This window comes from Schistocerca serialis, chromosome 10 (assembly GCF_023864345.2).
Source record: "Schistocerca serialis cubense isolate TAMUIC-IGC-003099 chromosome 10, iqSchSeri2.2, whole genome shotgun sequence".
Lineage (NCBI taxonomy): Eukaryota > Metazoa > Arthropoda > Insecta > Orthoptera > Acrididae > Schistocerca > Schistocerca serialis.
In genome coordinates this window covers 178,602,211-178,623,905 of record NC_064647.1, presented here as the reverse complement: position 1 = coordinate 178,623,905, position 21,695 = coordinate 178,602,211, and the positions used below count along the sequence as shown (strand labels likewise).

The following is a 21,695-nucleotide window of genomic DNA, read 5'->3' as shown; positions in this document are numbered from 1 at the left end:
TATCAAGAGCTCAGATGGCAACCGAGTTCTAAGCAAAGAAGGGAAGGCAGAAAGGTGGAAGGATTATATAGAGGGTTTATACAAGGGCAATGTACTTGAGGACAATATTATGGAAATGGAAGAGGATGTAGATGAAGACGAAATGGGAGGTAAGATACTGCGTGAAGAGTTTGACAGAGCACTGAAAGACCTGAGTCGAAACAAGGCCCCGGGAGTAGACAACATTCCATTAGAACTACTGATGGCCTTGGGAGAGCCAGTCATGACAAAACTCTACCATCTGGTGAGGAAGATGTATGAGACAGGCGAAATACCCTCAGACTTCAAGAAGAATATAATAATTGCAATCCCAAAGAGAGAAGGTGTTGACAGATGTGAAAATTACCGAACTATCAGTTTAATAAGTCACAGCTGCAAAATACTAACGCGAATTCTTTACAGACGAATGGAAAAAAAGGTAGAAGCCGACCTCGGGGAAGATCAGTTTGGATTCCGTAGAAATGTTGGAACACGTGAGGCAATACTAACCTTACGATTTATCTTAGAAGAAAGATTAAGAAAAGGCAAACCTACGTTTCTAGCATTTGTAGACTTAGAGAAAGCTTTTGACAATGTTAGCTGGAATACTCTCTTTCAAATTCTGAAGGTGGCAGGGGTAAAATACAGGGAGCGAAAGGCTATTTACAATTTGTACAGAAACCAGATGGCAGTTATGAGTCGAGGGGCATGAAAGGGAAGCAGTGGTTGGGAAAGGAGTGAGACAGGGTTGTAGCCTGTCCCCGATGTTATTCAATCTGTATATTGAGCAAGCAGTAAAGGAAACAAAAGAAAAATTCGGAGTAGGTATTAAAATTCATGGAGAAGAAATAAAAACTTTGAGGTTCGCCGATGACATTGTAATACTGTCAGAGACAGCAAAGGACTTGGAAGAACAGTTGAACGGAATGGACAGTGTCTTGAAAGGAGGATATAAGATGAACATCTACAAAAGCAAATCGAGGATAATGGAATGTAGTCAAATAAAATCGGGTGATGCTGAGGGAATTAGATTAGGAAATGAGACACTTAAAGTAGTAAAGGAGTTTTGCTATTTAGGGAGTAAAATAACTGATGATGGTCGAAGTAGAGAGGATATAAAATGTAGACTGGCAATGGGAAGGAAAGCGTTTCTGAAGAAGAGAAATTTGTTAACATCGAGTATTGATTTAAGTGTCAGGAAGTCGTTTCTCAAAGTATTTGTATGGAGTGTAGCCATGTATGGAAGTGAAACAAGGACGATAACTAGTTTGGACAAGAAGAGGATAGAAGCTTTCGAAATGTGGTGCTACAGAAGAATGCTGAAGATAAGGTGAGTAGATCACGTAACTAATGAGGAGGTATTGAATAGGATTGGGGAGAAGAGAAGTTTGTGGCACAACTTGACTAGAAGAAGGGATCGGTTGGTAGGACATGTTTTGAGGCATCAAGGAATCACAAATTTAGCATTGGAGGGCAGCGTGGAGGGTAAAAATCGTAGAGGGAGACCAAGAGATGAATACAGTAAGCAGATTCAGAAGGATGTAGGTTGCAGTAAGTACTGGGAGATGAAGAAGCTTGCACAGGATAGAGTAGCATGGAGAGCTGCATCAAACCAGTCTCAGGACTGAAGACCACAACAACAACAACATTTTCGAGGAAGCATGTTGTTGACTCAAGAATGACACACGGAAGCCAAAACGAGGCCTCTGGAGAACACAGCACTCCCTGAACACTGTGAATGTCCTTGGAAGAGACAGTTCTTCTTCTTCTTTATCGTCGCCTTGTCCCACGTCACGTAGGGTCGGCGTTGCTCTTCTGGATCCTTCTCCTCCATAGTATATCCATTGCCTCTTCCTTCTTCCATCCTTCCTCCCTTAGGTCCCCGGATATCTTATCCTTCCACCTCATCTTCGGTCTTCCTCTCCTTCTCGCTCCTTCAATCTTTATATCTTCAACTCTGTTTCCGATATACTCTTCCCCTTTTCTCTGTAAGTGTCCCTACCACCTTAGTCTGCTCTCTTGTATCTTTTTCCCCATGCGTCCCACTTTCACAGCTCCTCTAACAAATTCATTCCTAATCCTGTCCTTCCTTGTTACTCCACACATCCACCTCAGCATCCTGATTTCCGCCACTTCCACCTTCCTTTCCTGGGCTACTGTAATTAGCCATGTCTCTGCCCCGTACATCGTAGCAGGCCTTACCACCGACTTGAACGCTTTCCCTTTCAACCCAATGCTCACCTTCTTGTCACACAATACTCCACTCATTTTCCTCCTGTAGTTCCAACCGCAATTTATTCGGTGTTGTATCTGGCTTTCAAGTCCTCCGACTCTCTATATGTACGACCCCAACTATTTAAATTTGAAGACCGATTTCAGCTCATCATCCTGGATCTTGCAAGACCTAGGATGATCTGAAATCGGTCTGCAAGAGACAGTTATGACAACGTTATTCCACCTGGCGTGCAGTTGCAGCATCCTCCGTAGGAGCCTGCCAGGGGCGGCCTCCTACGCGAGTGTGCGGTAGTCGAGCAGAGGTGTGCTGGTGGAGTCCTGCGAAGCGCCAGGGCTCCGACGAGACATCATTCAGTTGAAAGTAATTTATTTCCAGGGGTTTTTCAGTCATTCTGTCTTCCTCCCAGTGCGACCTGGCAGCGGTCATGCTAAGCCCACGTTGCACGGAGGTGCAGGGTGCTACGTCAGCGCCCAACAAGGAATGTGTTGGGGCGGGCAGCTGCCCCGTCTTAGGAGGGCGGGTAGTGTCCACGTAGGATGTGCTCGTTGGCGCAGTGTGACCAGTTTCCATCCAAAGCGCTGGGTGAGTGCATTCAATTGTTTGGAAGGGGAGGCCAATATTGTTTGCCCGTTTTCGTCCGGTCAGCGACACAAAGCGCTGTCACAATCTTGGCGCACGCTCTGTAATCTTTCTCAAACTATGTTACAGAAACTATTAGACAAATAAACCTCAATTTTGCGTCACTTGCACCTTTATGTGTCAGCTTCATGCCGATGTGACCGTTATTTCTTTAAAGGTTATAGTTACTGTGATATTTACATTCAAGTAAGACACTGTGAGAAATTGGAAAAAGTTTGCAATGTAAAATAGCGATTGCTATGATTTTACATTGAGTGCATGTTACATAATATGAAACTTCCTGGCGGATTAAAACCGTGTACCGGACCGTGACTCGAACTCGGGACCTTTGCCATTTGCAGGCATGTGCTCTACTGACCCCCTTTTTTTTTTCAAGTGCTCTACCATTTTTTTACTGGAACGATAGAAAACCAAAAAACTACCTTTCTGTTGGTATTACAAAATGAGATTAACAATATATATATATATATATATATATATATATATATATATATATATATATATAATCTGAAAGTGTAACTATTAACCAGACTGACTTAAAATTAACATTGTGATAATTAATGAGCTTTGGAAAGGTAATCATATATCAGAAATGAAAAACACAATAAAATTACGTGAAAGAGAAATACTTCTCTAGCTATGCTTCAAATTTCAATGAATATCTTTCACAAATTAAAGCAAATTCTGGCTCACATATAACATTTAAGTGAAGTTAAATTTCGGTGACAACCACTGCCTTGTTATACCACAAATAATATTTCTGTATTGCTTTAAAGCTATTAAACTGAACAGTATTCATGCAGTACACAAAGAAAGAAACACGCATCATAATGGAGAATCGTATTTCCAACCCCCCCCCCCCCCCCCCCCGCTGTTTTGCCATCCGGGTATGTCTTCTCGTAAGTATAATGTATCAACCGATCCTTATCTTCCGTTCATTCTTTCTTCGCATCGATAATTTAACTTCTCCTACCCTGGACGTTCCAGTTCTGATGGGGCTCTTGAAACGCACTCCGTAGGATGGTTCAGATGGTTCAAATGGCTCTGAGCACAATGGGACATCTGAGGTCATCAGTCCCCTAGAACTTAGAACTAATTAAACCAACCTAACCTAAGGACATCACACACATCCATGATCGAGGCAGGAGTCGCGCGGTTCCAGACCGAAGCGCCTAGAGCCGCTCGGCCACACCGGCCGGCAGTCCGTAGGAAGTCAGAGAAATACTGTTGGTATTTCGGATTGCTCACGACCTATAGATGTCGTTCCTGTGAAAAGGACCGAAAGTCCATCACATTCTTGGGGCTATCTCTGAACAAATAGAGCACCTTCTGGCCTCGAAACCACGTTACGGCATTCGTTTTGGTGCGTGGGTAGTACGTCCCGTCTGGGAAGAATATAATCCCTGGTTCAATGTTGTGTTGTCCCATTCGAAGAAAGAAAGCAATCATTTGTGTCGCTAAACGCCACACTTCTGCCAAGGGGCCGCATATGAGGCGGTGTTCATCGTTCTCTAGAGTTTGGCACTGAGGGCACAGTGGTGAATCTGTCATATGAATCACATGGAGTCAGGATTGGGTGACTTTTACCATTAACCGTTAGGTACCACATTGCACGTGCCTCTGTGTCTTAGGGAACATGGTGTATCGATCGCCATAGTACTTGCAAATTGATATGTCGACGCTTCCTCTCAATAGGATTGCTGCGCCGTCCGGTCGTTAGTATCCGACATATGTCACGCGCCGTTGGAGGCCAACTTTCCGGCGAATCCGCCTGAACGTAGCTGTACTCTATTAGAAAAGTGCGTATATGCTGGAGTAACTGGGAAATGTGCCGGACCGCCACTGGCACCATTAGAGAAACTAGTGCTAGCTCTTCTATTAAGATACCTGTCAGACAAGTCTGATGTCGTCTCCACAGTTTTAACACTGTGCTGGTACATAGTGCCACCGCTCGATCACTAACATGCGCAAGATCAAGTACACCCTTACTAAGAGGAAAGGTAAGGGCGCCGTATCTGACTTTAAACAGTAGACCTGCACTCACAAAGGAACAGAATGCCGCCAGTATTCGTCGTGCCACCGTCACCGGCATTGGCAGCACTTTCGCAAAATGCGGAATTCGTGACACCAAGTAGGTGTTAACATACGTGACCCGCTGGATCATGTTTAATGCCCGTGTGATGTTCCTTCTAACGCCCGTCCGGACTGACTGTAGTTGTAAGCTTCTGTGCGACATATGTCGTCGGTTAAAACAATACCTAGGCATTTCAAGGTATCCATAAGGGTGCTACACATTCTTCCGTTAGTCCAACACCAATATTCATCGCTTCAGACTTGTCCATATTTACACGGCTGGCAGTGGCCGTTCCATATTTGTGTATCCAATCTAAATCCACACCCATACGTTTTCATTCTACTAACAGCACCAGGTTATCCGCATATGACTTGCACGTAAATGTGTATCCTCGCAAAGCCAGTCGCGTCAATCGGTGTCGTAGGCCGCAAAGTAACGAGAGTCAGGGCATATAGTGTCGTTGATAAGGGACATCCTTGTCTGACCGATGTCGCTACTACTGGAGATGTTGCCGTACGTTCATTGACGGGCACTTTAGAGGAGGCATTGCTCAGTAGCCGCATCACGTCAGCTGTAAATGGTCGCGGAAATCGCATGTGTGTCAGTACTTGTGTAAGATAGTTATGGCTGAATCTATCAAATGCCTGATCAAAATCTATTGACGCTAGCGCTGCACGGAGGCGGCACATCTTTGTAGGGCGATCAAATCGCGATATTTAACAAGCGCCGTCTGGTATCTCCACCGAGCGAAGTTTGATCAAGTGAGAGTACTTGGCGCAATACTCTTCGGACGCGTGAGGTAATAATCTGGTGAGTTTCCAGAATGAGATTTTCACTCTGCAGCGGAGTTTGCGCTGATATGAAACTTCCTCCTGGCAGATTAAAACTGTGTGCCCACCCGAGACTCGAACTCAGGACCTTTGCCTTTCGCGGGCAAGTGCTCTACCATCTGAGCTACCGAAGCACGACTCACGCCCTGTCCTCACAGCTTTACTTCTGCCAGTATTTCGTCTCCTACCCCCAGGTGTAAGAACGGGGCTTGAGTCGTGCTTTGGTAGCTCAGATGGTAGAGCTCTTGCCCGCGAGAGGCAAAGGTTCCGAGTTCGAGTCTCGGTCGGGCACACAGTTTTAATCTGCCAGGAAGTTTCATATCAGCGAACACTCCGCTGCAGAGTGAAAATCTCATTCTGGAAACATCCTCCAGGCTGTGGCTAAGCCATGTCTCCGCAGTATCCTTTCATTCAGGAGTGCTAGCTCTGCAAGTTTCGCAGGAGAGCTTCTGTAAAGTTTGGAAGGTAGGAGACGAGATACAGGCAGAAGTAAAGCTGTGAGGACCGGGCGTTAGTCGTGCCTCGGTAGCTCAGATGGTAGAGCACTTGCCCGCGAAAGGCAAAGGTCCCGAGTTCGAGTCTCGCTCGGGCACACAGTTTTAATCTGCCAGGAAGTTTCATATCAGCGAACACTCCGCTGCAGAGTGAAAATCTCATTCTGGAAACATCCTCCAGGCTGTGGCTAAGCCATGTCTCCGCAGTATCCTTTCATTCAGGAGTGCTAGCTCTGCAAGTTTCGCAGGAGAGCTTCTGTAAAGTTTGGAAGGTAGGAGACGAGATACAGGCAGAAGTAAAGCTGTGAGGACCGGGCGTTAGTCGTGCCTCGGTAGCTCAGATGGTAGAGCACTTGCCCGCGAAAGGCAAAGGTCCCGAGTTCGAGTCTCGCTCGGGCACACAGTTTTAATCTGCCAGGAAGTTTCATTCTGGTGAGTATTTTAAAGTGGCAGTTAAGGAGCGTCAGTGGTCGGTAGTCCCGTATCCGTGTACCACACGAGGCTTTGTGTATCGGGATAATCAGCCCCCTCACAAAAGCCGGCGGTAAGTCACGAGACATTAATTGGCGGCAGATAGTAGTCCATCGTGGTGCGATCACATAGTTGTAGGTCCCGTAGAATTCCAAAAAATGGTTCAAATGGCTCTGAGCACTATGGGACTTAACTTCTGAGGTCATCAGTCCCCTAGAACTTAGAACTACTTAAACCTAACTAACCTAAGGACATCACACACATCCATGCCCGAGGCAGGATTCGAACCTGCGACCGTAGCGGTCGCGCGGTTCCAGACTGTAGCGCCTAGAACCGCTCGGCCACTCCAGTCGGCTGTAGAATTCCAGAGGGAGGCCATCTGGTCCCGGCGATTTGTTCACCGCTCCCCTACCAATGGCCTCCACGACTTCCTCCTCTGTAATCTCCTCCATCAGTTGTGCTTCTGCCTCTGGATCAATGGTGCCGAGAATCATACGCGTAACTTCGTTAATGGCCGCCATATTGGTGTCCACTGTGGCGTAAAGTTGAGTGTAGTGTTCTACAAAGGCATTGCCTATTTCTTGTTGCGATGTTAGGTTTCTGCCATCATCCGTGTGCCCTGCATGTACTAGGGCACTTAGTCGTCTTTTGTTTTCGTTGACGATGTGATACATTGATGGGCGTCCTCCTGCAATCCTATCTAGTGTCCGCGCCCTCACCACCGCACCTTCGAGGTGGCGTCGCATGATGGATATAATTTTGGCCTCTGTTCGTTGTACCGCCTCTTGCCGCTCCGGAGAAGGCATTTTTTCGGCGCATTCCCGCCTGCTCACGACCATATCATCAATGCACGACGCAGTGACGGTGTGGCGCAACCCATCCACCAACTTAGGGTCATGGGATACGACCGTAGGTGCCGTTCGCAAGATCTCCAAACATCTTCAATAACGTCTCGACAAGCTGGGGCCCGCAGGTGGGCGACGTTCATTTTCCACGGACCGCGGCTGCGCCACACTTGCTGCCGCGGGAGGGAGATTGTACATATTAATGCTGTAAGGTCGGTATAGGCTGTAGGCAACAGCTCTGCTTCCCGGACGTCAGCGTTAAGATTGCGTGTGACATATATTCGGTCGAGACGGCTAGCAGAATTTTTGTATCCCGCCTGGAAGGCGGCGCGTGGTTCTGCTCCTGTAATTTGGAGGGTAGGCCCCCAATGTAGGAAGCTAGGAGGAGTAGGTGAGATAGAAGTACGTAGATATTGCAAGTAAAGTAAAAGATATTTACTCTAGGTAAGAGAAGTAATAAAATGTGGTTACATAACTTTGGCAATGATGAGCACGTAGGTGCGAAGCCGGATGTATCGAAGCCGGATGTATCGAAGTTACACAGGCAAAGTCTGTAGTGGCTCGCCCACTATGAAAATGAAACAATGTTGGTCGGTCGTCTGCTCGTGATCAAATGGACTGAATCCGGAGAGGCGCTCGTAGAGCTGCACAGCGCCGGCTAGAGGGCGCTGTCGTCGGTGTCGGTGTCGTAGTGCCAACCTAAGAACTTGCACCTACGCCGTGGCATTTTAGCTTTCGATGCCACAGGAATGACTCGTTGTATGGGTGTATCCAGGACGGAGGCCATGGACATGCTCCCAGATGTCAACCAGATGTAGACTCTGCACCAAAATTCGTAATTCTGGGCACAGAGTATATCGAGGAAATTGGCCTTTCGCTGCAAGTACACAATTAAAATCCTCACTTAAAAAACCGCTGTTTCAAAATTATCTTGAAACTGTGTCTGCACAATATGTTAGTGAGGCGACATTGTGTAAACTCCGCTGTGATTTGTCAAAACAAGCAAATTTTAACACGGCAATAAGAGAAATGTAGTGTACGTGGGCAGGGATGCGGTGAAGAAGACTGTTGCACCCGGACAATATATAGGAGATCGAGTGGGAGGACGTGCGGGTGGGCATGCAGGACTGCCGTTAAACGGCAGAACAGAAAATGAGGTAACATAAAGAACATATTTCGCGCATAGGGTCGGAAGTTACCAAGTGTAGGCGAGTCTAGAAGGACGAACGACTAAATACGTGGGTAGCGCTTGCGGAGGCGGTTCATGCTAACTTATGTTGGTGGCCTCCCAAGAGGCCTGGATCACAAGAAGCAACTGTGTTCTGCATTGGAGAATCCTCCAGTGTCCACACACGTGACTACCCCACGCACACTATTGGCTAAAACTTATGGCATGAATTCGCTAGCAGTTTCAGCATAGTGCTCAAGGTGTCTCTTGTCAGCAGCTTTAACTGGACAGAACTGCCTGGGTTCTGAAAGGAAGGTAACTTTTGTCATGTATTCACAGAGGAAGTTGCTGTGGGAGAAAACTTATAAAGATTTGCCTTTGCTAACAGCCCGACATCTCCTGCAGCGCCTCTCTTGGGCTCGGGACCGTATCAGCTGGACCCTAGACGACTGGAAAAGCGTGGCCTGGTCAGATGAGTCCCGGTTTCAGTTAGTAACTCCTGATGTGGAGCAGGTCTCGCGAAGCCAAGAGGTCAACAATGCACTGCACAAGCTTGTGGTCGCTCCATAATGGTGTAGGCTGTGTTTACATGGAATGTGCTAGGTCCTCTGGTCCAACAGAAGTGATCATTGACTGCAAATGGTAATGTTCGGCTATTTGAAGGCCATTTGCAGCCATTCGTGGAGTTAATGTCACCAAACAACTAAGGAATTTTTATGGATTACAGTGCGGCATGGCACCGGGCCACAGTTGTTTGCAATTCGTTTGAAGAACGTTCTGGTCACTTCGAGCGAATGATTTGGTCAGCCAGGTCTCCCGACATGAATCCCGTGGAACGTTTATAACAATCGAGAGCTCAGTTCTCGCACAAAATCCTGCACCGGCAACACTTTAGCAATTGTAGGCGGCTTTAGAGACAGCACTCCGTCATCAGGCCACAAGTGGCCCATCGGGACCAACCGACTGCCGCGTCGTCCTCACTGAGGATGCGGATAGGAGGGGCGTGGGGTCAGCACACCGCTCTCCCCGTCGTTACGATGGTTTTCTTTGACCGGAGCCGCTACTATTCGGTCGAGTAGCTCCTCAATTAGCATCACGCAGCTGAGTCCACCCCGCAAAATGGTAATAGCTCATGGCGGCCCGGGTGGTCACCCATCCAAGTGCCGGCCACGCCCGATAGCGCTTAACTTCGGTGATCTGACGGGAACCGGTGTATCCACTGCGGCAAGGCCGTTGCCCTCTGTAGAGACAGCCTGGCACAATATTGCTGCAGGACGCCTCCAACGACTTGTTGAGTCCACGACACGTCGAGTTTCTGCGTTACGCCGAGCAAAAGGAGCTCCGACCCGATATCGTACCAATAATTTCAATGAAAATTTGTGAATTTCGGAATGAAATGTCGCATCTCTTTAATGGCAACGCCCATATTTGCATGGACAGTGCGCTTTCGATAGATCAGCAAGGGCGCACGTATGCATTAATAAGCGTCGTGTCTGTAGCTACTAAGTTCACTGAAATTTTTCGTGTAACAGTTTGAGGAACTTATAATATTTTCGACACTCAGCTTCTTGAACTTTGAGATGCATCGTGTTTGAACTTGTGAACTTTCACTTGTCTTCGTCAGCTTTAACTATGAATCGCAAAGCGGAGCGGCAAACTTAGCACTTCCGTAATCTAGCTAGTGACTTTGTCTCGTTTGTCCCACCATATTAAACAAAGACTGAATAAACATTTTGATTTCTAACCTATAAACAGCGTGTCTTTAGAAGATTATTTACACTACTGATCAAAATCCTGCTTGCAATTGATAATATTACAAGAAGTTAACTGCACATCCGACAATATCACGCGAGAAGAGTGAGGGTGTCCCATAAAAGCGAATGTAGGCAATGGACCTTAAATCGATCACGCATTTAATAAACCCTTTGTTTGCCAGAATTCTGAGGATTGGCAGAAGGCAAGTGCGTCACACATAACTCGAAAAATTAAAAAAAAATGTCTGTTGTAATACTGTGTTTAGTGCCTCCTTATAATTGTAAACCTCGCGTGCCATTGTTCGGCTGAATTTTCCAGTGCACAGTTGGTACGGATTGAGTCGCCGTTCGCCTCTCAAACCCCGCGTGTACAGGCGTCAAGTCCCAAATGCCGCACTCACGGTCAAAAGCCCGCTTGTTCGGCAGCCATAATCACTGAGACTCTTTAAAGAGTGGTTAACAGAAATTCAGTACTCTCAAGACATTTCGATTTCCGTTAAGTTTATGCGTTAACGAGATATTGCGAGAAAGGTAAAATACATCTTAAACTCCACATCTCCTAATGGATAGCTTACTGACTCGTGATATCACACAGACGCGTGACGCTATGAGCGTTTTAGCGGAAAATTAAAAGCTTATATAAACTAACCTACTTAAAGAAATACAATGTGTATTTAGTAAAAATAAACTACTTGTTGTAATACCTATATTACCAACGTTTGATTGCAGGTACAAGATCTTACTTTTTAAATCTGAAATATCAATTTTTGCAAGGATATGAGTCTCAACGTTTTGTTCTGCTTTTAAAAACGTAGCCGTCCGTGGCGATGTTAATAATGCGAGTTGCTTACCATAAGGATTACGATTCTTTTCATTTTTTAATCAGTTCAATTCATTAAATAAAACAATTCTATACAAACATTTTATACAGTTATATGAAAGAAGGCTTTAAATGCTGCACTATAAGTTTTTAGGTCGAAAATTACTCTGATTTATTTGTGCGAGGCTTCACAGAATTTTCCATGGTAGGGAGCGCACTACAGCCTCAGCAGTCTAGGGGTCGTAGAGATCCTATAGTATAGTATGCCCTCAATGGCAATTGGCTACGTGGCTAAACTGCGTGACGCAAAGCAAGAAATATTTTTTAACATTTTAGCTTACATCCTCGTGATTTGTACTCACCGTTCACCTCAGGGCTGTAGTCTCGTGCGCGTATTCCCTGCAAACAGAAGGAAACCACGTGTCAGACACAATTTCTCGTTTGCAGTGAAATGACACCTTGAAATGAGTACAGAACGGTGAAGAAGTTATGAGTGTACAGCAAAAACAGGGCCTACTTACAGTGAACATTATTAGTCACGAAGTTGCTTATGAATTCGCTCAAGGCAGCAAATTTCCTAGCTTATGCGTAGACAGCTTTTTAAAGATCTTTGGCGAAGGACACGGAACGCCACTCTGAAACTGAAGAACTCGACCAGTGGATAAATCCACTTCGTCTTCCGAAGATGTTGCTTTATTTTTCAGCAAGTTAGTTAAATCTTGCATTCGTCCTAGAGGTCATTTATTAGGGATCGCATCAATGGTATAGGTTGTACACATCGTACTAGCTTAATCGGGGCTAGCACTAAGTAGTGCCCTGGAAAAATACAACAACGTCAAAGACGGGGTCATTTTATTGTCAAGTCATGTGTCATGTACTTCATTTTTGCAGAAGCATATAGTAACAAATTCAGACCAAACCAAACACACATGTAAAGGGTGCCCCATCAGTCAACACATGGAAACCTCTCATGTGACAACACAGACATGTAATCTCGCATGCAAATGGTCGTGAAGATGCTGAATGTACGGAGCGATAGATAGTCCCAAGCACCGTCCACATTTTGTTACATTTCGGCAACGATTCGCACCGGGTATGGAGAACGAATTAAGTTCCTGCCTCGTCATATCTCACAAGTGTTCAGTTGGCAAGAAATCTGGTGATGTTGGCGACCAGGGCTGCTGTACACCATGAACAGCAAGTAGAAGCCACAGGTGCACGTGCATTGTCCTGTTGAAGAAGTTCATCAGACTCGTGCCAGCAGCACGGGGATAACAGAGCGCTCAGTGCTGCGGGCGCAGAAAGGAGAAATGTGACCGTGAGTCGTAAGCCTGGGCTGGGACCTGCCTGTCGTGGGCGAATGAATTCTGGGACAGGCTGCTCATCAGGTCTACGCCATACACGTGTACGTCGATCAGTCGCATACAGACAAAACCTATTCTCATCACTGAAGACGACAAAGCGACACTCCACTCTGCAACTGAAATATGTCGACCCAAGCCGGGCACTGGTCCATTTCCTGACAGGCCACGGGCTGTAGTGGTAGCACCGGTTCCCATGACATCACCGAAGTTGGGTGGTTTGAGTGAGTTGTTAACGTAAGTGATCTGAGGCTTTCTCGGCGAATGTGCTGCATCCAAGATTCTCGGGTGTCCAGCCGGATCCGATCGTCGAAGTTCCACGATATTTCGGCGAATAACCGTTTCGCCATCATCTGGTGGTGCAGATGGAATGCTCTGTCTGCGCTGTGTCAGTGATATTTATGTCCGCGGGGTCCCGAGTCGTACCCCGGCGCGGACGGCCGGCGGAGCGCCGCGTGGTGGGAAGGGGGGGAGGAGGGTAGCTGCAGCCACTCCTGGTGGTAGGCGCTGTTCATCTCCTTCCGCCGTGGCGGAAGGATCTCGCGTTCGCTCGCGCCGTTGCTCTTTGATGGTGTTTAATAATGGTTTCCAGGCCTTGCTAAGTTGAAACCCGGTGTCCCTGTTGATGAGGTTATCTGTTACTCGAATTTCTATGGCCTTCTTGTAGATACTGTCCCAGTAGGCACTTGTGGCAGTCAGGATTTTTGTCTCCTCGAATTTCGCTGTGTGTCTGGTTACAATGCAGTCTTCTGCTAGGGCCGAATGGCTGGGTTGGCGTATGCGGGTGTGACGTTCGTGTTCCTTGCATCGGTCCTTCACCGTGCGAACTGTAGGATTTGCCACAGCCGCAAGGGATTTTGTATACGCCCGCTTTCTTAAGGCCTACGTCATCTTTTGCCGTTCCTAGTAGGTCACGAATCTTTGCTGGTGGTCGGAAGACTGTATCAATCTCGTGTCGCCTTAACAGTCTCCCTATTTTTGAAGACACGTTGCCAGCAAACGGCAGAAGGGCAAGAGCTTGCTTTTCTTCTTCGGGTTGTTCTTCATCTCGGTTCTTGCTCTACTTCTGTTGTCGGAAAGCCCTTTGGATTTGGCGCTTGCCACACCCATTCTTGCGGAACACGGTCTCCAGGCGTTTGAGTTCCGTTGGCAAGTTCTGTTCATCAGAGATCGAGTGTGCTCTATGTACCAAGGTGTTGAGCATTCCATTAAGCTGCACCGGATGGTGGCAGCTGGAGGCATGTAGGTACAGGTCAGTGTGTGTGGGCTTGCGGTACACACTGTGACCCAGTGAGCCATCAGACCTCCGTTCCACTAGGACATCAAGAAAGGGTAGTTTTCCATCTTTCTCAGTCTCCATGGTGAACCGAAGGTTACTGTGGACCGAATTTAGATGTTGTAGAAAAATCTGTAGCTGTTCCTGTCCATGTGGCCAGATGACGAACGTGTCGTCCACGTAGCGAAAGAAGCGTACAGGTTTCAGTTCGGCGGCTTCCAGTGCTTCCTCTTCGAAACTCTCCATGAACAGGTTGGCCACCACTGGGGACAGCGGGTTCCCCATGGCTACTCCGTCGGTCTGCTCGTACTATTGACCATTGAAGACCATTGAACAGTTGAGTCAGTTCAGGCCCGAATTTCTCACTGATTAAGTGGAGAGAATCTTCCAGCGGCACACATGTGAATAATGAGACGACATCGAAGCTGACTATGATGTCGGATTCTTGTACTGTCATCTCCTTAGAGTTCCGGATATGGTGCGCACATTTCCCCACATAAGGTCTTAGCATGCCCGCCAAGTGCTGCGCCAAAATACACGTCGGTGCCCCTATGTTGCTGACTATGGCTCGCATCCCTTCTTTGTGCGTTTTTGAGAGACCATATATCCTCGGGGCTACCGCTGAACGTTGCCGAAGTCTTTTGATGTCCTTGTCCTCGAGCGAGCCATTTTTCAGGAAGGTGGCGGTGCTTTGTTGTATCTTCCTGTTCGTGTCTGTGTTTATTTTCCGATATGATGGACCGTCTAGCAATTGCAGCATCTTGTGTTCGCAGTCGCGTCTCTCAAGGATGACTGTGGCATTTCCTTTGTCGACAGGAAGGACGACTATCTCCTTATTGTCTCTGCTTCGGTTTACTGGGATAATTTTAGGAAATTGTGGTACATCTATAAAGGAGATCTCGTGTAGAACAGTAGTGTGACCCATTCTTGAGTACTGCTGGAGTATTTGAGATCCGCACCAGGTACGGTTGAAGGAGGACATCGATGTAAATCTGAGTCAGACTGCTAGATTTTCTACCGGTATGTTCGACCGACACGCGAGTGTTCGTGAACGCAAATGGAAATGCGTGGAGGGAAGATGACGTTCTTTTCGTGGAACACTGTTGAGAAAATGTAGAGAACTGGCAGTTGCAGATGACTGCAGAACTATTCTACTGTCCCCGACGTATATTTAGTGCAAGGACGGTGAAAACAAATTGAGAGAAATTAGGATTCTTGCGGAGACACGTAGACAGTCGTTTTTCTGTCTTGTATGTGCGCGTTGAAAAGGAAGGAAAATGACCGGTAGTGGTACAAGGCACCCTCCGTAATGTACCGTACAGTAACTTACATAGTATACACGTAGATGTAGGTATGTAACAATGATAGAACTGTCGTCGTTTGGAATTTTTATTGGCAGCCCTAGATTTCAGCTAGAAACTAGCCATTCTCAATGAACTATCATTTTTGATCAATGCCTGAGGGTCGGGCTTCATTCACAGTTCACTTATCTGTGAAATCTATTATTTACAGGTCAAAATAACAGTCGCTGCGTGCAACAGCCTCTGAATGGAGGGTAACCTGATAATGATAGAACAAGCGATGGCCGGTCCTATTAACAGTTAACTGCGGAAAACAGTTTTCAGAGAGAAAGAGAGAGAGAGAGAGAGAGAGAGAGAGAGAGAGAGATTGAAACATAATCAGAAGGGCGTCGCTGAACTGCAGTATACTGAGTTTTAGACACACAGATGGGGGCCACAGCTCGTGATATTTCCGTTTAAGGCCGTTTGGTGTGACGTTTAAGCGCTCTCTCTTTCGTCAGAAGAAATGAAAATAAACGTCGTTGTTGGCAGAAGCTTCACCATAACGTTCCGAGGTACTTCAAGTTGCCTTAGGAGCTGTTTCGCTACGAGATTACACGGCGGATGGAGAGCGTACTGCTGTACTTGCTGAGGCAATTAAGGCTAGCTACATAGTCTTTAGAAGAAGCAAGGCAGGGAGACGGCGGTCTAAGGCGCTGTAGTCATGGACTGTGCGGCTGTTCCCGGCGGAGGTTCGAGTCCTCCCTCGGCGTGGGTGAGTGTGTGTTTGTCCTCAGGATAATTTAGGTCAAGTAGTGTGTAAGCTTAGGGACTGATGACCTTGACAGTTAAGTCCCATAAGATTTCACACACATTTGAACATTTGAGCAGGGGACATGGGAGAAGTGTATATCGCTCATACTTTTTTGTGCTCTAAGTGTGTATGTTTACTGGGTCAAAGATAAAACAGTAGAGACAAATTAAATAAGAAAACACGTAAAATTACGACGAGATGCGTGGCGACGCGGCGGCACCTCGTCCTCTGAGGAGCGCTCATCCGCCACGTGCGTGAGGCCGATCGCTGCCGCCCTGCTTAGAAATGCACCCCTGCGCATTCGCGCGGCCCCCCAGCGCGGCTTTCGCGTGACTGCAGGGTGTCTGCGTAGAGGTCTGCCCCAGGCCGGGCGCCGCGCCTCGGGCCGCCTTGTCGGCCAATACACGCCCCCCGTCACGCAAGGCGGGAGACGACTTCCGAGCGAGACGATGTGGACGGCGGGTACCGGCGCCGAAGACGCCTCCTGTGGTCTGTGCTAAAGTGGAGAATCGAATTTCAAACACTACTCTCTAGCAGTAGCGACGAGCAGCGGTCCGAAATCTAGCTGTGGTAAGCTTGCCTCCCATCCTCGCACATAGTATCCTACGCATCTACACTACTGGCCATTAAAATTGCTACACCTCGAAGATTACGTGCTACAGACGCGAAATTTAACCGACAGGAAGAACATGCTGTGATATGCAAATGATTAGCTTTTCAGAGCATTCACACAATGTTGGTGCCGGTGGCGACACCTACAACGTGCTGACATGAGGAAAGTTTCCAACCGATTTCTCATACACAAACAGCAGTTGACCGGCGTTGCCTGGTGAAACGTTGTTGTGATGCCTCGTGCAATGAGGAGAAATGATTACCATCACGTTTCCGCCTTTGATAATGGTCAGATTGTAGCCTATCGCATTTGCGGTTTATCGTATCGCGACATTGCTGCTCGCGTTGGTCGAGATCCAATGACTGTTAGCAGATTATGGAATCGGTGGGTTCAGGAGGGTAATACGGAACGCCGTGCTGGATCCCAACGGCCTCGTATCACTAGTAGTCGAGATGACAGGCATCTTATCCGCACGGCTGAAACGGATCGTCAAGCCACGTCTCAATCCCTGAGTCAACAGATGGGGACGTTTGCAAGACAACAACCATCTGCACGAACAGTTCGACGACATTTGCAGCAGCATGAACTATCAGCTCGGAGACCGTGGCTGCAATTACCCTTGACGCTGCATCACAGACACGAGCGCCTGCGATGGTGCACTCAACGACGAACCTGGGTGCACGAATGGCAAAACGTCATTTTTTCGGATGAATCCAGGTTCTGTTTACAGCATCATGATTGTCGCATCCGTGTTTGGCGACATCGCGGTGAACGCACATTGGAAGCGCGTATTCGTCATCGCCATACTGGCGTATCACCCGGCGTGATGGCATGGGGTGCCATTGGTTACACTTCTCAGTCACCTCCTGTTTTCATTGACGGCACCTTGAACAGTGGACGTTACATTTCAGCTGTGTTACGACCCGTAGCTCTACCCTTCATTCGATCCCTGTGAAACCCCACATTTCAGCACGATAATACACGACCGCATGTTGCAGGTCCTGTACAGGCCTTTCTGGATACAGAAAATGTTCGACTGCTGTCCTGGCCAACACATTCTGCAGATCTCTCACCAACTGAAAACGTCTGGTCAATGGTGGCCGAGCAACTGGCTCATCACAATACGCCAGTCACTACTCTTGATGAGCTGTGGTATCATGTTGAAGCTAAATGGGCAGCTGTATCTGTACACGCCATCCAAGCTCTGTTTGACTCAATGCCTAGGCGTAACAAGGCCGTTATTACGGCCAGATGTGGTTGTTCTGGGTACTGATTTCTCAGGATCTATGCACCCAAATTGCGTGAAAATGTAATCAGATGTCAGTTCTAGTATAATATATTTGTCCAATGAATACCCTTTTGTCATCTGCATATCTTCAAAAATGGCTCTGAGCACTATGGGACTCAACATCTATGGTCATCAGTCCCTTAGAACTTAGAACTACTTAAACTAACTAACCTAAGGACATCACACAACACCCAGTCACCACGAGGCAGAGAAAAATCCCTGACCCCGCCGGGAATCGAACCCGGGAACCTGGGTGCATATCTTTTTGGTGTAGCAATTTTAACGGTCAGTAGTGTATAACATGGTTGTCAAGAAGCGTCTCTGGGAAGCAAAAGAAAGTCATTTCCACTTCTGCGCCCACATTTTCCATATTTTTCGACCGAAACACGATGGAACATTTCGAGACTAGTGCAAAAAACTGTCATGATACAGTTGCATCTGGTCAACAATGTAGCGTGATCTAGACATTCATAGGCAGATTAGAAAATTGATTCCCCATTATTTCGGCTATGCTGTACTCAAACAGGGTGACAATTATTGGACTATATGGACTAAAATCGTCATAACTTCTGAACGGTTTGCGTTAGGACGTTGTCACTGCACGGTTGGCCGAGGGGCATATGGGAATTGTATGGTTTTGTTTAGCGACGAAGCCCTCTTTCATTTGGACGGGTTCGTCAATAAGCAAAATTGATGCATTTGGGCGACTCAGAACCCGCATTTTGCGATCGACAAGTCTCTTCACCCTTAACGGGTGACTGAGTGGTGTGTCGTGTCCAGTCACAGAAAATCGGTGCGACAATCTTCGATGGCACGGTGACTACAGAACGGTACGAGAAGATTTCGGAAGATTATCCAAAGTGAGCCTGATTTCGGCAAGATGTGGTTCGTACAAGACGAAGTTCGACGTCATCGGGGCTGGAAGGGTGCTTTGGACACCGAAATCTGGCTCCGGGGTACCCAGAGGCCACTGATAAGGGCCTCGGCTGGCCGCCATATTTTTCGGATCTGAAAACGTGCGACTCCTTTTTGTGGAATTATATTAAAAACTAGGTGTACAGCAATAACCCCAAAACCATTGTTGAGCTGAAGGCAGCCATTCATGAGATCATCGACAGCATCGATGTTCCGACACTTCAGGCGGTCATGCACAATTTCGCTATTCGTCTGCGCCACAACATCGCCAGTGACGGTAGACATATAGAACATGTCATAACTAAATCCCAATACCTTTAGTGACGTTTACATGTTGAACAAAGGGTGTGCACACCGTAGTTTGCAACTAATTTACGTTTTTTAAGATATATTCTAATAATTGTCACCCTGTGCTTTCTGAAGTGTGATGCAGCAGAAACCAATAACTTAGGTATTATATTAACCAAACATTTGAACGTGTGCTGTTTGTAATGTCAACAGTTTTAAATAATGGAAACGCATGGTTGAGACCATTTGCTCAGAGAGGCCACTGCTGATAAATATTATATATGAACAAAGAAAGTACTTATTAAGTATAAACTACATTTTGCATACTTCGTATCTGATGTTGAAGTGTTTCCTTTCACATTATTTGATTAAGTTTGCTGTTCATGTGTATCATAAAAGTCTCAAAGGGAAGGATCCACTTCAAAGGCGGTAAAATAGGGAAAAGTGCAGTTGTTGTCATCTCCAGCTGAAAATGTTGTCAATATTGATTATTTTTTATTGTAAATAAAATAAAGCTCATTGGGTTTACTACCTCGAATAAAAATTAAGTTCTGGCCAAAGTAGTCGTTGTTGGTTAACGTTCATACAAAATAGATTGTTTTGTAAATAGTTAATCGGACTTCACATTATGATGCAGGGTCGACTTTTTAACCATAAAATAAATAACAGCTGTTACAGAGTTCTTTGAAATTTTATCCAGTGGTTCGACAAGTACAAAATCCCACCCAATAAAGTTTATAAGTTGACAAAGATGTACTGATAAGTCGCATTTAAAGATTACAGCCCAAAAGGAAACAAGGCAGGTGGGAGCCTCGACGTCAAAAGAGCGAAGGCACACATTAACAGCAGCGATTTGTGTCTGTGCAGCAGGCCACTACATTCCCTCACACGTGGTATTTCCTAAATTTGGGAAGTAAGAGGAATTTTTAGACGGAACACCGCGAGGTACTGTAGCAGTGTGTCATCCTAGTGGATAGATGCAAGCTGAAACCTTCGTCCAGCGACTATATCACTTCATTTCTCGCACCAATCCTTCCAACAGTGACCCAGTTCTTCTGCTGCTGTACTACCGTGCAATTCATGGGAAAACATTGGAGGTTATCGATCTTACCAGATAACATGGTGTCGAGATTTGTTGCTTCGTGCCACACTGAACCAATAAATTGCAACCGCTCGATGTCAGTGTCATGGGACCGTTAAGCACTTTCTACGGTCGGGAAATTAAGACATTGAGCCGTGTTAAAAATTACTGTTTTGAAGAGCGCGCCGCAGCGCGTAGTGTGAAGCAGTTGCCGTTTCTGGCGGTGGCGCCGCTGTAGCAATCGCAGCTTTGGTGTCTCCCTCTGGTGGGAAAGGGGAAAGGTTGCCTGTTCACGTGCATTTAAGGGGAGCTATGAGCTCGCCAGGAGGTCAGTCTGGATCAGTCTCTCGTCCCCAGCTTGCTAGTCTATCCTTCGCATCAACCTTTAAAGTGGGCAAATGAGAGTTTTTCCATTCCGCCATTAAGAGAACTCAGTGAGTGGTCGCCCGGTCGGGCTTAGTTCCTACATCTGAGTCTGCGCGTTAGGTCGCCCGTCTGCTCGAGTTTGCTCAGACAATGGTCGTTGGCGGTTGGATCGATCGGTTGGTCGGTCGCGCACTGAGGTACGAGATGACTTGCCCGTCTTGAACGTCGGCGCATGTGAGGTCGCCACGTGAGTCCAGTGGGCCGCGGCGTATAGCGAGGAGTAGTGACTTCGCGGTCGACACGAGAGCAACAGGAGTCAACCCGAGACATCAGTCTGGCCGTTGCGATCTGCGACGCCGTGAGACGGGAGATCGGCGCGCCTTCCCGCGTCCGTTGAAGCGGCTGGCAGCGGACGGTTCGGGACAGCGATTTGGGGGTGCTGCGCCAGGTCTTCTCGAGAAATCTCAGTTTCTTAGAAGTTAAGTGATTGGTGATATGTTGTTTGATTTACTCTTGTTAAATTCTACTTGTTTTCTTGGTGAGGTCACCAGCCGTTTTACTTTGGAGTCGCCCCACCATTCTTCTTCGTTTGCCCACCCGCGGGAAGGTGATTGTTTATAAATTGGGTAGTCCGTTTATCCCGTGTGGAGTAGGGGCGGGATAGAGCAACCTGCGGTTCGGGTTGTTCGGTAATCTCCCTACCAATCTACCGTACGTTAGTAGCTGCCTCTGTCATGTTTGTCGGATTTGGTGTGTTAACGAATTTATTGCTTGGAGTGTAACGGCCTAGTACCTGAAATGTGTTTTGATCTTTGGAATCTTTGATATTATTGCCTATGATCTTGACAGACGGTATCTGTGTATTGTAGAGCATCTTAACTATTGTTTGGCCAACCTTGTAGAATTTTATATAAGATTGCATTTCATGAGCTTTTATTTAAATGATCATTTTAGTATATAAAATTGCCACCCTTTCACCGTAAGACTTTTCTTAGAAGTTAAAATGAAGTTGCACGTTCGGTGGCAAGGTTAATATTTTAATTGTTAGTGCTTTGTACCATTTC

The 21,695-nt window shown here is 46.8% G+C and overlaps 1 protein-coding gene and 1 pseudogene across 1 annotated transcript in view; both read right to left on the bottom strand.

The window, feature by feature from the left end:
- LOC126424647 (serine/arginine repetitive matrix protein 1) overlaps window positions 1-21,695 on the bottom strand; it is a 653,808-nt gene that overhangs the window by 373,910 nt on the left and 258,203 nt on the right. Inside the window, exon 3 of the mRNA XM_050087379.1 lies at window positions 11,712-11,748. The gene's annotated coding sequence lies outside the window, so the exon portion shown is untranslated. The remainder of the gene's footprint in view (window positions 1-11,711; window positions 11,749-21,695) is intronic.
- Window positions 9,896-10,013, bottom strand: LOC126425591 (5S ribosomal RNA; annotated as a pseudogene).